Genomic DNA, 16,395 nt, shown 5'->3' on the forward strand with positions numbered 1-16,395 from the left:
TAATTTGTCCTATTTAGCTAGCTTGCTGTTGCTAGCCAATTTGTCCTGGGATATAAACATTGAGTTGTTATTTTACCTGAAATGCACAAGGTCCTCTACTCCACCAATTCATTCACACATAAAATGGTCAACCGAATCGTTTCTAGTCCTCTCTCCTCCTTCCAGGCTTTTTCTTCTCTTGACTTTATTGCGATTGGCAACTTTTATAAATTACGTGCATTACCGCCACCGACCTATTTTGTCTTTCAGTCACCCACGTGGGTATAACCAATGAGGAGATGGCATGTGGGTACCTGCTTCTATAAACCAATGAGGACATGGGAGAGGCAGGACTTGCAGCACGTTCTGCGTCAGAAATAGAACTGACTTCTATTTTAGCCCTTGGCAACGCAGACGCTTGTTGGCACGCGCGAGCATTGTGGGTGCAATAATTGAATAATATAGATTTCTAAATTTATTTTGCAACGCTCGCCCACGCGATGCGAGCGGTGTAGTCAGCCTGTTAGAGGTACCCAGTGTCACGGCTTCATTGCTCCAGACCATGACAAGCGGGAGTTAGAGCACTCATTATGCATTTGGGTTTTTATATGACCAATAATATCGAGTGGTTCCAATGACGAATTTGACATGAGCGACCCCACCCTGGTGACTTTCTTCAGCAAAGATGGCTGACAAAACATTACGGGAAGGCAAATGTAAGTAGTTATAATTTCATAACTAGTCAAGCAAAACAATTTTAGATTGAGAGGAATATGATAGTGAATGTAGAGACAAACGATTATGTCACACCCTGGCCTAACCAAAATAGAGAATAAAACCCTCTCTATGGCCAGGGCGTGACTAGGGTGGGCATTCTATGTCCTTTTTTCTATGTTTTTGTATTTCTTTGTTTTGGCCTGGTATGGCTCTCAATCAGGGACAGCTGTACATTGTTGTCGCTGATTGGGAGCCATACTTAGGTAGCCTGTTTTCCTTTGGGTTTTGTGGGTGGTTAATTTCTGTTTAGTGTTGTTACCTGACAGAACTGTTTTGGCTGAGGTTCGTTTCTTGTTTTGTTTAAAGTGTTCCATTAAAATATTATGATGAGCACTGACCACGCTGCGCCTTGGTCTACTCTTTCAGACGGCCGTTACAGATTATGCATATTTTTTTTGTCATAAAGTTAATTTACGAAAATTGCTATTTTGCTAGTTTTTTTTCTGTCATATCCAATACCAGGTGTATCAAACTCCATTCTGTGAATGATGCTGTGTCTGCAAGTATGTATTACAATTATACACTTCAACAGTGTTTACCACTCCTGCTCCTGGGACATCAATGATTACACATTGTAACTATGCAATAGACTAGAAACATGATTTTGTAATTCATATATACAGAATAAAACAGTACATCCTGCCACCACGCCGACAAGCGTGCTGAATGATGCGTGTAAGAGAACGAGGAAGGAGATGCGAGTAACAATCCAGGCTATTTGCTCTGAGACCTGCATAATAATTTACATTTACATTTTAGTCATTTAGCAGACGCTCTTATCCAGAGCGACTTACAAATTGGTGCATTCACCTATAATATCCAGTGGAACAACCACTTTACAATAGTGCATCTAAATCTTTTAAGGGGGGGTTAGAAGGATTACTTTATCCTATCCCAGGTATTCCTTGAAGAGGTGGGGTTTCAGGTGTCTCCGGAAGGTGGTGATTGACTCCGCTGTCCTGGCGTCGTGAGGGAGCTTGTTCCACCATTGGGGTGCCAGAGCAGCGAACAGTTTTGACTGGGCTGAGCGGGAACTGTGCTTCCTCAGAGGTAGGGAGGCGAGCAGGCCAGAGGTGGATGAACGGAGTGCCCTTGTTTGGGTGTAGGGCCTGATCAGAGCCTGAAGGTACGGAGGTGCCGTTCCCCTCACAGCTCCGTATGCAAGCACCATGGTCTTGTAGCGGATGCGAGCTTCGACTGGAAGCCAGTGGAGAGAGCGGAGGAGCGGGGTGACGTGAGAGAACTTGGGAAGGTTGAACACCAGACGGGCTGCGGCGTTCTGGATGAGTTGTAGGGGTTTAATGGCACAGGCAGGGAGCCCAGCCAACAGCGAGTTGCAGTAATCCAGACGGGAGATGACAAGTGCCTGGATTAGGACCTGCGCCGCTTCCTGTGTGAGGCAGGGTCGTACTCTGCGAATGTTGTAGAGCATGAACCTACAGGATCGGGTCACCGCCTTGATGTTGGTGGAGAACGACAGGGTGTTGTCCAGGGTCACGCCAAGGCTCTTAGCACTCTGGGAGGAGGACACAAGGGAGTTGTCAACCGTGATGGCGAGATCATGGAACGGGCAGTCCTTCCCCGGGAGGAAGAGCAGCTCCGTCTTGCCGAGGTTCAGCTTGAGGTGGTGATCCGTCATCCACACTGATATGTCTGCCAGACATGCAGAGATGCGATTCGCCACCTGGTTGTCAGAAGGGGGAAAGGAGAAGATTAATTGTGTGTCGTCTGCATAGCAATGATATGAGAGACCATGTGAGGATATGACAGAGCCAAGTGACTTGGTGTATAGCGAGAATAGGAGTGGGCCAAGAACAGAGCCCTGGGGGACACCAGTGGTGAGAGCACGTGGTGCGGAGACAGATTCTCGCCACGCCACCTGGTAGGAGCGACCTGTCAGGTAGGACGCAATCCAAGCGTGCACGGTGCCGGAGATGCCCAGCTCGGAGAGGGTGGAGAGGAGGATCTGATGGTTCACGGTATCAAAGGCAGCAGATAGGTCTAGAAGGATGAGAGCAGAGGAGAGAGAGTTAGCTTTAGCAGTGCGGAGAGCCTCCGTGACACAGAGAAGAGCAGTCTCAGTTGAATGCCCAGTCTTGAAACCTGACTGATTAGGATCAAGAAGGTCATTCTGAGAGAGATAGCAAGAGAGCTGGCCAAGCACGGCGCGTTCAAGAGTTTTGGAGAGAAAGGAAAGAAGGGATACTGGCCTGTAGTTGTTGACATCGGAGGGATCGAGTGTAGGTTTTTTTCAGAAGGGGTGCAACTCTCGCTCTCTTGAAGACGGAAGGGACGTAGCCAGCGGTCAAGGATGCGTTGATGAGCGAGGTGAGGTAGGGGAGAAGGTCTCCGGAAATGGTCTGGAGAAGAGAGGAGGGGATAGTGTCAAGTGGGCAGGTTGTTGGGCGGCCGGCCGTCACAAGACGCGAGAGTTCATCTGGAGAGAGAGGGGAGAAAGAGGTCAAAGCACAGGGTAGGGCAGTGTGAGCAGGACCAGCAGTGTCGTTTGACTTAGCAAACGAGGATCGGATGTCGTCAACCTTCTTTTCAAAATGGTTGACGAAGTCATCCGCAGAGAGGGAGGAGGGGGGGGAGGGGAGGAGGATTAAGGAGGGAGGAGAAGGTAGCAAAGAGCTTCCTAGGGTTAGAGGCAGATGCTTGGAGTTTAGAGTGGTAGAAAGTGGCTTTAGCAGCAGAGACAGAAGAGGAAAATGTAGAGAGGAGGGAGTGAAAGGATGCCAGGTCCGCAGGGGAGGCGAGTTTTCCTCCATTTCCGCTCGGCTGCCCGGAGCCCTGTTCTGTGAGCTCGCAGTGAGTCGTCGAGCCACGGAGCAGGAGGGGAGGACCGAGCCGGCCTGGAGGATAGGGGACAGAGGAAATCAAAGGATGCAGAGAGGGAGGAGAGGAGGGTTGAGGAGGCAGAATCAGGAGATAGGTTGGAGAAGGTTTGAGCAGAGGGAAGAGATGATAGGATGGAAGAGGAGAGAGTAGCGGGAGAGAGAGAGCGAAGGTTGGGACGGCGCAATACCATCCGAGTAGGGGGAGAGTGAGAAGTGTTGGATGAGAGCGAGAGGGAAAAGGATACAAGGTAGTGGTCGGAGACTTGGAGGGGAGTTGCAATGAGATTAGTGGAAGAACAGCATCTAGTAAAGATGAGGTCAAGCGTATTGCCTGCCTTGTGAGTAGGGGGGGAAGGTGAGAGGGTGAGGTCGAAAGAGGAGAGGAGTGGAAAGAAGGAGGCAGAGAGGAATGAGTCGAAGGTAGACGTGGGGAGGTTAAAGTCACCCAGAACTGTGAGAGGTGAGCCATCCTCAGGAAAGGAACTTATCAAGGCGTCAAGCTCATTGATGAACTCTCCAAGGGAACCTGGAGGGCGATAAATGATAAGGATGTTAAGCTTGAAAGGGCTGGTAACTGTGACAGCATGGAATTCAAATGAGGAGATAGACAGATGGGTCAGGGGAGAAAGAGAGAATGTCCACTTGGGAGAGATGAGGATTCCAGTGCCACCACCCCGCTGGCTCGATGCTCTAGGGGTATGCGAGAACACGTAGTCAGACGAGGAGAGAGCAGTAGGAGTAGCAGTGTTATCTGTGGTGATCCATGTTTCCGTCAGCGCCAGGAAGTCTAGGGACTGGAGGGTAGCATAGGCTGAGATGAACTCAGCCTTGTTGGCCGCAGACCGGCAGTTCCAGAGGCTGCCGGAGACCTGGAACTCCACGTGGGTCGTGCGCGCTGGGACCACCAGGTTAGAGCGGCAGCGGCCACGCGGTGTGGAGCGTTTGTATGGCCTGTGCAGAGGAGAGCGAACAGGGATAGGCGGACACATAGTAGACAAGCTACAGAAGAGGCTACGCTAATGCAAATGAGATTGGAGTGACAAGTGGACTACACGTCTCGAATGTTCAGGAAGTTAAGCTTACGTTGCAAAAATGTTATTGACTAAAATGATACAGTACTGCTGGCTGGTGGAGTAGGCTAGCTAGCAGTGGCTGCGTTGTTGACTTTGAACGTGTAGCTGGCTAGGTAACCTCGGTAGTTTCAGTACTACACCTTGTCATGATACAAAGCAACTTTGTAGCTAGCTAGCTAACATAACACTAATCAAGACGTTCCTTGTAGTGTATTTAGTTTCAACAATGCTGCTCGTCGGTAAAAGTTGGCTAGGTTAGGAAAAATGGCGTCGCGGGGGACGGAAATAGCTGGCTAGCTAACCTCGATGGCTGGCTAGCTAACAATTATCAATTAACAATTATCAAGCTATGACAAAGACAACTAGGTAGCTCGCTAGGTAACACTGCACTAGTCAAATCGTTCCGTTGTGAAGTGTTAGTAACTACAGCGCTGCTAGTCGGTAACGGATGGCTATCTGGCAGTGGGTTAATGATGACTAGGTGTGTTGAGTAAGTCTGGCGCCGCGTCGCGGCTGGCTAGCCCACCTCGATAATACTCAAACTCAAGCTACACAATTATCTTAGAGACAGCACAGACAACTATGTAGCTGGCTAACTAACACCACACTAATCAAGTCGTTGCGTTGTAATGTAATAGTTTCTGCGGTGCTGTTAGTCGGTAGAAGTTGGCTAGCTAACAGTGATGACTAGCTAGCTAGCAGCTAGCAGTGTTGACTACGTTAGGAGGACGAAGATAGCTAGCCTCGATAATTACTCAGTTACTCTAAACTACACAATTATCTTTGATACAAAGACGGCTATGTAGCTAGCTAAGAAGAATTGCTCAGATCAAACAAATCAAGCCGTTGTAATGTAGCGAAGTGGAATATTACCTGTGGAGCGAAGCGTGGTGCGACTGCTCGCTCCAAACCGGATAGATGGATGTAATGAAACAAGCAGGGAGCAGGTTTTGAACCCTCCACATTCTAGCCCGAAGTCCAGCACGCTATCGACTGTGCCCAAATGTGTTAATTGGGGTTGGGGCCGATTGTGGCTAAAATCACTTTAGCATTTGGAATCTTTAACATGTGGAAAGGGGAAAAAGTATTATTATTAGTTTTTCACAAGCGTAGCCGGATGGGCTATTATCTGAACAATAGACTATTCAACATTTACTAAAGAATTGTCTAATAGCCGAGCTAGGTGTGAACCCCCCCAACTTGAGCTAGATGTGAACCCCCCCCCAACTTGCAACAAATCATTTGTATCTGTCTTTCCACATCTACCTACACACGTATCTACCTACACACGGTTAATGTTCTGAAAATGTTCAGGCTGTATCACATCCGACCGTGATTGGGAGTGCAATAGGGCAGCGCACAATTGGCCCAGTGGGTTTGGCCGGGGTAGGCTTTCATTGGCCGGGGTAGGCTGGTGCTGAAAATATAGCTAGCTTGTTATGCAAGTGTTGCACACCAACAGATGGAGAAAACCTACATCAGTCGAGCATTCATTTCAACAATAATCTTCATTTTAATTTGACTTTACAAACAACATGAGGTCTTAATTGGAGTCTATTTCTTCAGAGCCTAGACTTATATAAAATAACTTAACTGGCTGAGGTAGACTGAGGCTTTATTAGGCCTACTTACAATTGCATTTGGTCAAAAATGTAGCATCCTACATAAAACAATCATTTAAAGAAAAAAGTCTGCACGTTCGAACTAAAACAATGTAACTAATAATTAAAAGCGAACATTTGTAAAACACAAAATCTAAAAGTAATTGGAAGGTAGATACAAATTGTGTGACACAATAAAGAATGTAAATAAGATGTAAACAAGATGCTGTGTTTTTAATTACAGTAGTGACGGACAACTGGAGGCATTTTGAAAACAGGTTTTCAAACACTTGTTTTTCACAACTGTAGCAGGTGTAGCCCATCATACAAATGTTTCCTATTAGCAGGACAAAATACTTGTTATAACCCGCCAACTGTTGTGAAAATCACTCAACTTGCAATGTATTCTATGCTTAAGTACTCTAAAGTGTTACATTTCTAACTCAAAACAGCAGTACAGTATTTATTCAGCAACATCTTTATTATTTTGTTAATAAAATAAAATAACGAGAAAAAAGACATTCAAATGCAGATGTTTATTTAAACTACATTTTAGTCACACCCAGCTCCAGTACCACAGGTAAAACCTTGCTGAGATGATCCATGTATTTATTGCATTGTTGTATCGTCAATTTCTCTAGCCAAAACATCTTGATGGCCTTGACCAGTTCATCTTTGCTTGTCTGCTTGGCAGAGTTACTGATTCATGTTTTCAGTTGATGCCAAACAATTTTGATCGGGTTTAAATCAGAGATGTAGTGATGGAAAAAATATTTTTAAATATACTGTAGGCCTACTGAAGGTGTTGTAGGTCTTTTATTTATTTATTTTTATTTAACCCTTATTTTACTACACAAAGGTCTACTTACTCTGCTGGCGTCTTGACCCAGTTTATGCCCTCATTTGCAATGCAAACCGGGCGGCAGTGTGTTTTGGGTCATTGTCCGCATTTGGAGAAGAAAAATATACATTTAGCCTAACAGCCCAAACTAAGTACAATAATAGAAATATACATGTAAATAGGCCTAAACGTAACAAAATATTGCTATAATCCTACCTTGAAAGAAACGATGTGTACCCAGAAACACCTCTCTGACATAGGGTCCAGCATATCTCTTGATGATTTGTTCCTCAGATAAATCTTGAGCCATAATACCTGAAAAAGGAGGCAAGAGTGAATTATTGTGGAACACATAACAGTCCGTGAGGTGTAGGCTACAATATTTTATGTAACTTTTGCTTTGTAAATAGCAAAACTTAGCATCAAAAATCAAATATGGGCCTGGTCCCTGGCGAGAAATTGCCCCCCACACATGGAGTTTGAGGGGATGCTTGGGACTTGGCTTGATTGTTCTTCTTCCTTTTTTTCTGTAAAAATTTTGAGCATTTTGCTCAAGGGCCACGGTTGATTTGTCTGTGAAGATGACATTATTTAATGTCTCGCCAGCTTTGATCCATGCCTGGGCCTGCAGGACGCAAAGTTCTTTGTTTGTCAGACGAATCATTGGGTTGAAACTACAGAACAGTACAAAACAAGTGAACACACATGGTTAATGTTCTGATCATTAAAAAAATATATATATTGCTCAAAAAAATAAAGGGAACACTTAAACAACACATCCTAGATCTGAATGAAAGAAATAATCTTATTAAATACTTTTTTCTTTACATAGTTGAATGTGCTGACAACAAAATCACACAAAAATAATCAATGGAAATCCAATTTATCAACCCATGGAGGTCTGGATTTGGAGTCACACTGAAAATTAAAGTGGAAAACCACACTACAGGCTGATCCAACTTTGATGTAATGTCCTTAAAACAAGTCAAAATGAGGCTCAGTAGTGTGTGTGGCCTCCACGTGCCTGTATGACCTCCCTACAACGCCTGGGCATGCTCCTGATGAGGTGGCGGAAGGTCTCCTGAGAGATCTCCTCCCAGACCTGGACTAAAGCATCCACCAACTCCTGGACAGTCTGTGGTGCAACGTGGCGTTGGTGGATGGAGCGAGACATGATGTCCCAGATGTGCTCAATTGGATTCAGGTCTGGGGAACGGGCGGGCCAGTCCATAGCATCAATGCCTTCCTCTTGTAGGAACTGCTGACACACTCCAGCCACATGAGGTCTAGCATTGTCTTGCATTAGGAGGAACCCAGGGCCAACTGCACCAGCATATGGTTTCACAAGGGGTCTGAGGATCTCATCTCGGTACCTAATGGCAGTCAGGCTACCTCTGGCGAGCACATGCGGCCCCCCAAAGAAATGCCACCCCACACCATGACTGACCCACCGCCAAACCGGTCATGCTGGAGGATGTTGCAGGCAGCAGAACGTTCTCCACGGCGTCTCCAGACTCTGTCACGTCTGTCACGTGCTCAGTGTGAACCTGCTTTCATCTGTGAAGAGCACAGGGCGCCAGTGGCGAATTTGCCAATCTTGGTGTTCTCTGGCAAATGCCAAACATCCTGCACGGTGTTGGGCTGTAAGCACAACCCCCACCTGTGGACGTCGGGCCCTCATACCACCCTCATGGAGTCTGTTTCTGACCATTTGAGCAGACACATGCACATTTGTGGCCTGCTGGAGGTCATTTTGCAGGGCTCTGGCAGTGCTCCTCCTGCTCCTCCTTGCACAAAGGTGGAGGTAGCGGTCCTGCTGCTGGGTTGTTGCCCTCCTACGGCCTCCTCCACGTCTCCTGATGTACTGGCCTGTCTCCTGGTAGCGCCTCCATGCTCTGGACACTACGCTGACAGACGCAGCAAACCTTCTTGCCACAGCTCACATTGATGTGCCATCCTGGATGAGCTGCACTACCTTAGCCACTTGTGTGGGTTGTAGACTCCGTCTCATGCTACCACTAGAGTGAAAGCACCGCCAGCATTCAAAAGTGACCAAAACATCAGCCAGGAAGCATAGGAACTGAGAAGTGGTCTGTGGTCACCACCTGCTGAACCACTCCTTTATTGGGGGTGTCTTGCTTATTGCCTATAATTTCCACCTGTTGTCTATTCCATTTGCACAACAGCATGCGAAATTTATTGTCAATCAGTGTTGCTTCCTAAGTGGACAGTTTGATTTCACAGAAGTGTGATTGACTTGCAGTTACATTGTGTTGTTTAAGTGTTCCCTTTATTTATTTGAGCAGTATATATATATATATATATATATATATGTAAAACATTTCTTACCGAGCATTTCCGTAAGTCCACGCAAGTTTCTTCAACTGTCTTCTTACTGTATTTAGAGTGATGTTGATGTCGTGCCGTGATGCCAGCAGATTACAGATTGCCTTTGCCGATCGCTCGTCATCTTCATTCATCAGTGAGTCGATGGCTTGAATAGTCTCACTGGAAATGAAATACAATGTGAAAATGTGCAGCATACAAGACCAGCAGTCGATTTATTTAAGCATAATTTTTTGCATTATTAGGCCTACATTAAAGTAGTATCGTAGCTTACTGTACCTGTTCATTTTCCTGGGCTTTCGAGTTCGGTGTAAAACAGGCATCTGATGATAGTGTTTGCGAATAGCACTATCCGTGACCAAAATCCCCAAGTCTATCAGTATTTTTGAAATGTCTCCAGTAGATTTTCCATTCCTGCTGAAAGCCCTAATCTGCTCACTTAAATGAATAGAGATCCTGGTCATGGTGCTACAGTATAATCAAAGTGAGGACAGTCGGCAATCTGCTGTATACTTATAGCCTATTGTAACCTGAAAGTCATGCCTTTCCTCACCCTGCCCAAAACTCCACCCTTAACACAGTTACCATTCAAAAACGAGCTGTTAATATAAAAAATCACATTCTGATCAAAGAGGTCTGTTCTCTTTGATCAGAATGTGATTTTTTATATTAACAGCTCGTTTTTGAAAAATGGACATTGTTTTCATCAAGCCAGCTTCTTTCTATGGTGCTACCTGTTCCAGGGTTAGGACCGTAACCACCAGAGGACTTGAAAATGAGCCAGAGCTGAGAGGATCACCAAAACTAAAGGCATTTTGGATTCAAAGCATTTTATATAAAAAAGAGAAGCTTATCAATGTGTAGGCATACTGTATAATAAAATCAATAATTGTGTACTAAAAACGTGAATGTGTTTTTACAGAGCCTCCAAACATGCCGGCAACCATCCGTGAAGATCAGTGGACAAAGGTCTGGACAACGAGCTGCTCCGAAAAAACACATGGTTGCCAAGAAAGTGGTTAGTTAAGCTAGATTGGAGTATGTTGGAGTCAATTTTAATTCTTAATTGATCTACCGTTTCTATCATAGGCCACTGTAATTGATGGGGGCTCAGGGCGGTACCATTCTGCTCATCTGATGAAGGTGCTCATGGGTGAGATTCAAACTTTGAAGACCGAGATTGAGTCATTGAAGGCAGACCATCAGAAAAAGAAACATTCTCTGAGGGCAGAGATACGGGCAACAGCTGATGCATTGGTCCAGAGCCAGGCGGTATTGGCGGCTAGTCACTCATCATTAGCGGAGAGTCAGATGGCATTGGCGGAGAGTCAGGTGGAGAATGACACGTTGAAAAAGGCGAGGAATGATATGGAGTCACAATCCATGCCAGGCACACCTATGAGCTCTGGAACTCCACCTCAGACAGGCAGAGTCAACATACGTGGCGGGTTCGTCAGGTCTTCGGTTCATCTTGACATTTCCATTTATCTTCTGACAACAGAACTTGACCAACTGCTCACCAGGCACAGCAAGGTCCGCCCTGACCTTTATGCTGTTTTGCTATTCTAAGGATGAGTAACCAAAGAGAGATACCACGAGTGGGCACAGAATACAAACTGTGATGGATCCTGAGGCAAATGTGGTTCACCAGTGAACCTCCGGGTGTTCATCATTAATACTGTGTCTCAGAAGTTTCCGTCCATGACTGATGCAACCCGATAAAGCATTAAAGACAGAGTTAATGAGTACTTGAGGTCACCGAGAAAGTGTGGACATGGCCTGCTCACCCTTATGTAAGGAATTAGGCACTTTCCCACGTTTACTACAGTATGTACTGTATGCTATGTTTACTTGTCAGACTGCACAGTAGCCTAAAAAACAAATGCAGGTGGCTTATATCTTTAAAATGCTTTATTATCCATACGTAAAAACATATATTGTAGAGTACTGTATTTCTTCATCAGCATCTTTAAGCTTTCGTTAATAAAATAAGGATAAAAATGTTCTTTCAAAATGCTGATGTTTATTTAGTTACGGATCCATAACGAATTACTTGTTCAAATATGCCATGATATTCTTGAGATATGTGTTGACTTCAATGAGTCACGTTATTGAAGAAAATATTTTCCGATATACTGTAGGCCTACCATAGGTAAAATGAGTCTCACCTGTATTGAGTAATGTCTAAAGAATGCAAACAATTTAGAATCCTCCAATCCTATAGCCTACTCCCGACCATCACGTTGTACTGGCATTATTTACAAATTAGTGAAAATGTCTCAACCCGTGTTTAAGAATTGCCTTTTTCTTGCTCACTCTAGGTTAAATGAAAACAAAATTTCCAATATATTGTTACTTTTTAAACAAAGCGATTATTATAATTAATTATTTTAGAATTATGTAAAATGTTGAATTATATAAAATATAGATATTCTCAGATATTCTCACAGATCCTAATGGAAAATGCCTCTTAGATATTAATTTAGAGTCCTCCAATCCTCTAAATGTAAATATTGGTAGAGAGTCACATCATTGAAAAAACACACCTACTGTACTCATTCCAGGATTTGTCAGTATTTTTACTATTTTTCACATTGTAGAATAATAATGAAGACATCACATCTATGAAATAACACATTTGGAAACAGTTAAGAACAAATTCTTATTTACAAGGACAGCCTACTCCTTCCTCCCCAACGGGAATTTGAACCCTAGTCTCCCACTTGCCCTGCATTCTGTAGTACAGACATGGCCTGCTCTCCCTTATGTAAGGAATTAGGCACTTTCCCATGTTTACTACAGTATGTATTGTAGACTGCACAGCAGCCTAATAAACAAATAAACACATTTCGTTAATAAAATAATGATAAAAAAATACTCTTTCAAAATGCTGATGTCAACTTAGTTATGAATCCATAACAAATTACTATGGGAATAAATATCACTGGTTTACAGAAATATTGGAACAAAGTTGTCTAATGAAGGCAAACAATTTAGAATCCTCCGATCCCGACCGTCGCGTTGTACAGTGCCATATTTTCCATTCCATCCTAATGGACCCCCGAGGGTTTTATTTTTCTCGGAATAGAAACACCATAATATAAATCAAATGAATTAAGCAAAATTTCTTAAAATCAATCCCATATACTATGTTATTACAAAAAAGGTTTTAAATTCTCTGGTAATGCCAATACGGAATACTATCAAACGCTTCTCAAAGATGTCCTCTGGTGGTCAAACTAGCAATAACTTGCAGTAACAGAAGAAATGGCTGAGAATGAAATGATGTCCCACAGAATGGTGCTGCAGCTCGCAAAGTGTGCAGCGGTATGACGCAACTTTTAAAGGAGGAACTACTGTACATACTTGATTGATAAGGAACACTGCTATAACTATTATTATTAGTAGTATTATAATGATTTAAACATTTGAACAAGTTGGGACAACCCTTCAGTTAACTAACAAACAATTATCCAGTAGTAGTAATTATGATTCCTCAATATACATTTAACATATTACAACGTAGGCTATGTGTTACAGCACTACTTTTGGTGTCCCCCTCAAGAATTGCTCTTGAGAAAATGTAATGTAATTGTCTCCTCCAAAGTTGATATCAGATATTCGGCCCTGTCCTTATATTAAGCAAAACAGTGTCATGACGTTGGCCTGTGGGTAAGGTTTATGACCCCCCCATAAACACCTTTCTCCCTTCCCCTCTCTTTCTGACCCTACTGAAGGACTGCTGTCCTGAAGGACTGCTGTCCTATTAAATATAGAGAGTCTGGGAACATCAAACAAATGGGGAAAGGAACCATATTTTGGTAATAAAACTAGTTGGAAATATGCTTTGGAACGTAATGAGTATGGATGTCAGTTCGGTTGTCATCTGAGACATTATGACTGATGACAGGATGACATAAACTGTACCTGGGAAAGTATACACCCTCTAGTTATCAGAGTCACATGGAATTGTTATGCAATTGAAATGTTTGATATTGAAATTGTTTGTTAGGAGATTAAATGTAATTTTAGCTTCCAAATGAGAGAATTGGGTTTTCATAAGGAAAGTGCCCTGCTTGATCAGTGGCCCACCCCTGTGAAGAGACAGGGGTTATAAACGATGAAACACATCCTTCCCCCTCTCCACTATATAAGCCTTTGACGAAAAGATAACCAAAGTTCCAGTACGTGAGGTCTGCAGCCTCTACGTTAGAAGGACACACGTCAAGTACAGAACTAAGCCAACCTCGGCGTGAGCTTTGGTGGCGAATGGTATGAACTTTGAGCTTATTCACTACAGAAGTGATACTTCCTAGCCGTTGAGTTAGCAGCGGCCGCTGTAGACGGGGGCTAGGAAAGGACGGACGACGGATCCAGTCTAACAGACAGACAAAGATACCACCACGCATCCAATTTACCACCAGAGACATTCTTCCGAGGACAGGAAGATCTGTTGGCCAACCCGGCCAGCATCTACGACCAATCTACCGAAGCGCAGCTCAGAGTAAATATTTATTGCATTTTCCTTTTCCAAATGGGCGGTAATTTAGAATGCATAAGATAATGTATTTACGATAGCATAGCTGCTGTTTCTTCATTCCTAAGTCTTCCCGCTCTTTCATTCAAGCCCAACCCCCTTTCCTTTGTGTAACCAGCCATCATATAGGTTCCGTCCACCAGGACGTTTTCTGTATGACATAATTTGTATTCTGTGTATATGTAATTCTGTGTGATTAGTTTAGGTATTTAGTAAATAAATAATTAAACCCAATTTGGTATTGCTGATTCAACTTGTTAGCCAGGGTTCGTGAAGATAGCCAAGAATTTACAACTTTCATTATGAGACTGAAAATAAGATAAGGGTTAATATTGACTGATATCGATGTAAAGTATTTCTAAGTATTTTAAGAGTTTATTCGGAAGATAACGGCTCTATAAACGTTCTTCCGTGGTGCCCCGACTTTCTAGTTAATTACATTTACATGATTAGCTTAATCAGGTAATATTAATTAGAGAAAGAATTTTATAGGTTAGCATGTCATATCACTTAATCCGGCATAGCCAAAGACACGACAACAGACAGCACCATTTTCTTGTTTTTAAAATGTATGGATAGCCAGGGGCACACTCCAGCACTCAGATATCACTTACAAAAGATGCATTTTGTGTTTAGTGAGTCCGCCAGACTATAGGCAGTATGGATGACCACGTGCTCTCTTGATAAGTGCATGAATTTCACAATTTTCCTGTTGTGCTAAGCATTCAAAATGTAAAAAGTACTTTGGGTTGCCAGGGGAAATGTATGGAGTAAAAAGTACAATATTTTCTTGAGGAATGTAGTGATGTAAAAGTTGTCAAAAATATTAATAGTAAAATGAAGTACAGATATCCCCAAAAAATACTTAAGTCATACTTTAAATTATTTTTGCTTAAGTACTTTACACCACTGGTGATTTGTCGCTAGATGTAAATAATGAAGTACAGCAGCGTGTCCCCCACTCATTCTCCATGTCACTTGATCCTCCGTGACAGGCATAGCTGTGCTATAAATAGAGAAACCCAAGGGTTCTGGGCTGGCCCAGATAAGGTATCATGGTATAATTACCACATATTTACAACTCATTGGAATGATACGACTTCATATGGAAACTCATAATGAACATTAAGTACACAATTCATGCATACATTTGTGTCTACAGTGGTGTGTGTGCTTGCATATGCGTGCTTGTATGTGTGTGTTGGCATGTTATGTAACATCCTGTAGGCCAGCCAGGGACACTTGGTGCATTGTCAGTCTCCAAGCCTCTGAGGGGTTCCACATATCTGCAGAGTGGAAACCCAGGCTTCATAGTATGCCTTTACTCAATTTATAGAAACACCAACACACTACTCAGTTCTCCACTCATTAAGACAATGTAGGCCTTTTCTTCTCTGCCTACCCTTTAAATCTCTCATGGCATGGTGTATATGGATATATGCATTTGAGAAAACCAAGCATTGGAAGTGAAATAACTACAATCACATTCTAACACTAACGAGATTGTTGTGGTTACTGAAATTATTTTAAGACTTTAGACTAATACAGCATGTCTTTTCCATTTAATGTAATATATCGAAGCCCTTACTATTTTGTTAAATTACAAGATATATCCATTTAAGTTTGTTCAAATCAGACACCAACCTCGTCTCCAAAGTGTTTACTAGATAGCTGACTACCCGTCAACTTTTCATTGCTTAGCCCGGTGCGCCCTCCTGTGGACTTTTAAACATGGTTCTTCGTCAGTCTTTTAAAGTGTTGCAATCAAATAATGTCTCATAATTTGTTTTACAGATTAATCTTATGCTTTGACAAAAGTAGATTACTTTATTTATTGACTTAATATTTTTGTTTAGTACTAAAATATGAATGACTATGAATAATTTACATCTTATAAAACAATTTCAGTGATGTGCATTAACATGAACAACATTAACATGTTGCAGATTTGGTTGCAGTGACACTTGAACATTTAGGGAAGAAATACACAAGACATGGGTTTTTATCTAATATTTTATGTATTAGAAATTAATTAATAAATAAGTACATATCAAAACAAACAAACTACAAAATCCCATCCCTATATTATCACAAAATCTCAATTAAAGCCCAGCTCCACTGCCACCTCTGGAAACCACTGCACACACCGGCAGTGGAACCAATGCGCACAGAAATCACAGCACTCCCATGGCACCTCAGACTCACGCTCCTGCTGAGGGCTTGCAGGCGGATCACGTTCCCCGCAGTGAGCACAGCAGGTGGTGTCTTCTTTTATTTGAACCCCCCCCCCAAAAAAAAACACAAAATGGATTGACATGGTTGCAAATGTAAAAGTTTTACAGCCACAATAGTAGCTGATACAACTGAGGAAAAAAAATCATATTAAGTACCTGAGGGTGGT

Source organism: Salmo salar, chromosome ssa22 (genome assembly GCF_905237065.1).
Source record: "Salmo salar chromosome ssa22, Ssal_v3.1, whole genome shotgun sequence".
NCBI classification, from domain to species: Eukaryota; Metazoa; Chordata; class Actinopteri; order Salmoniformes; family Salmonidae; genus Salmo; species Salmo salar.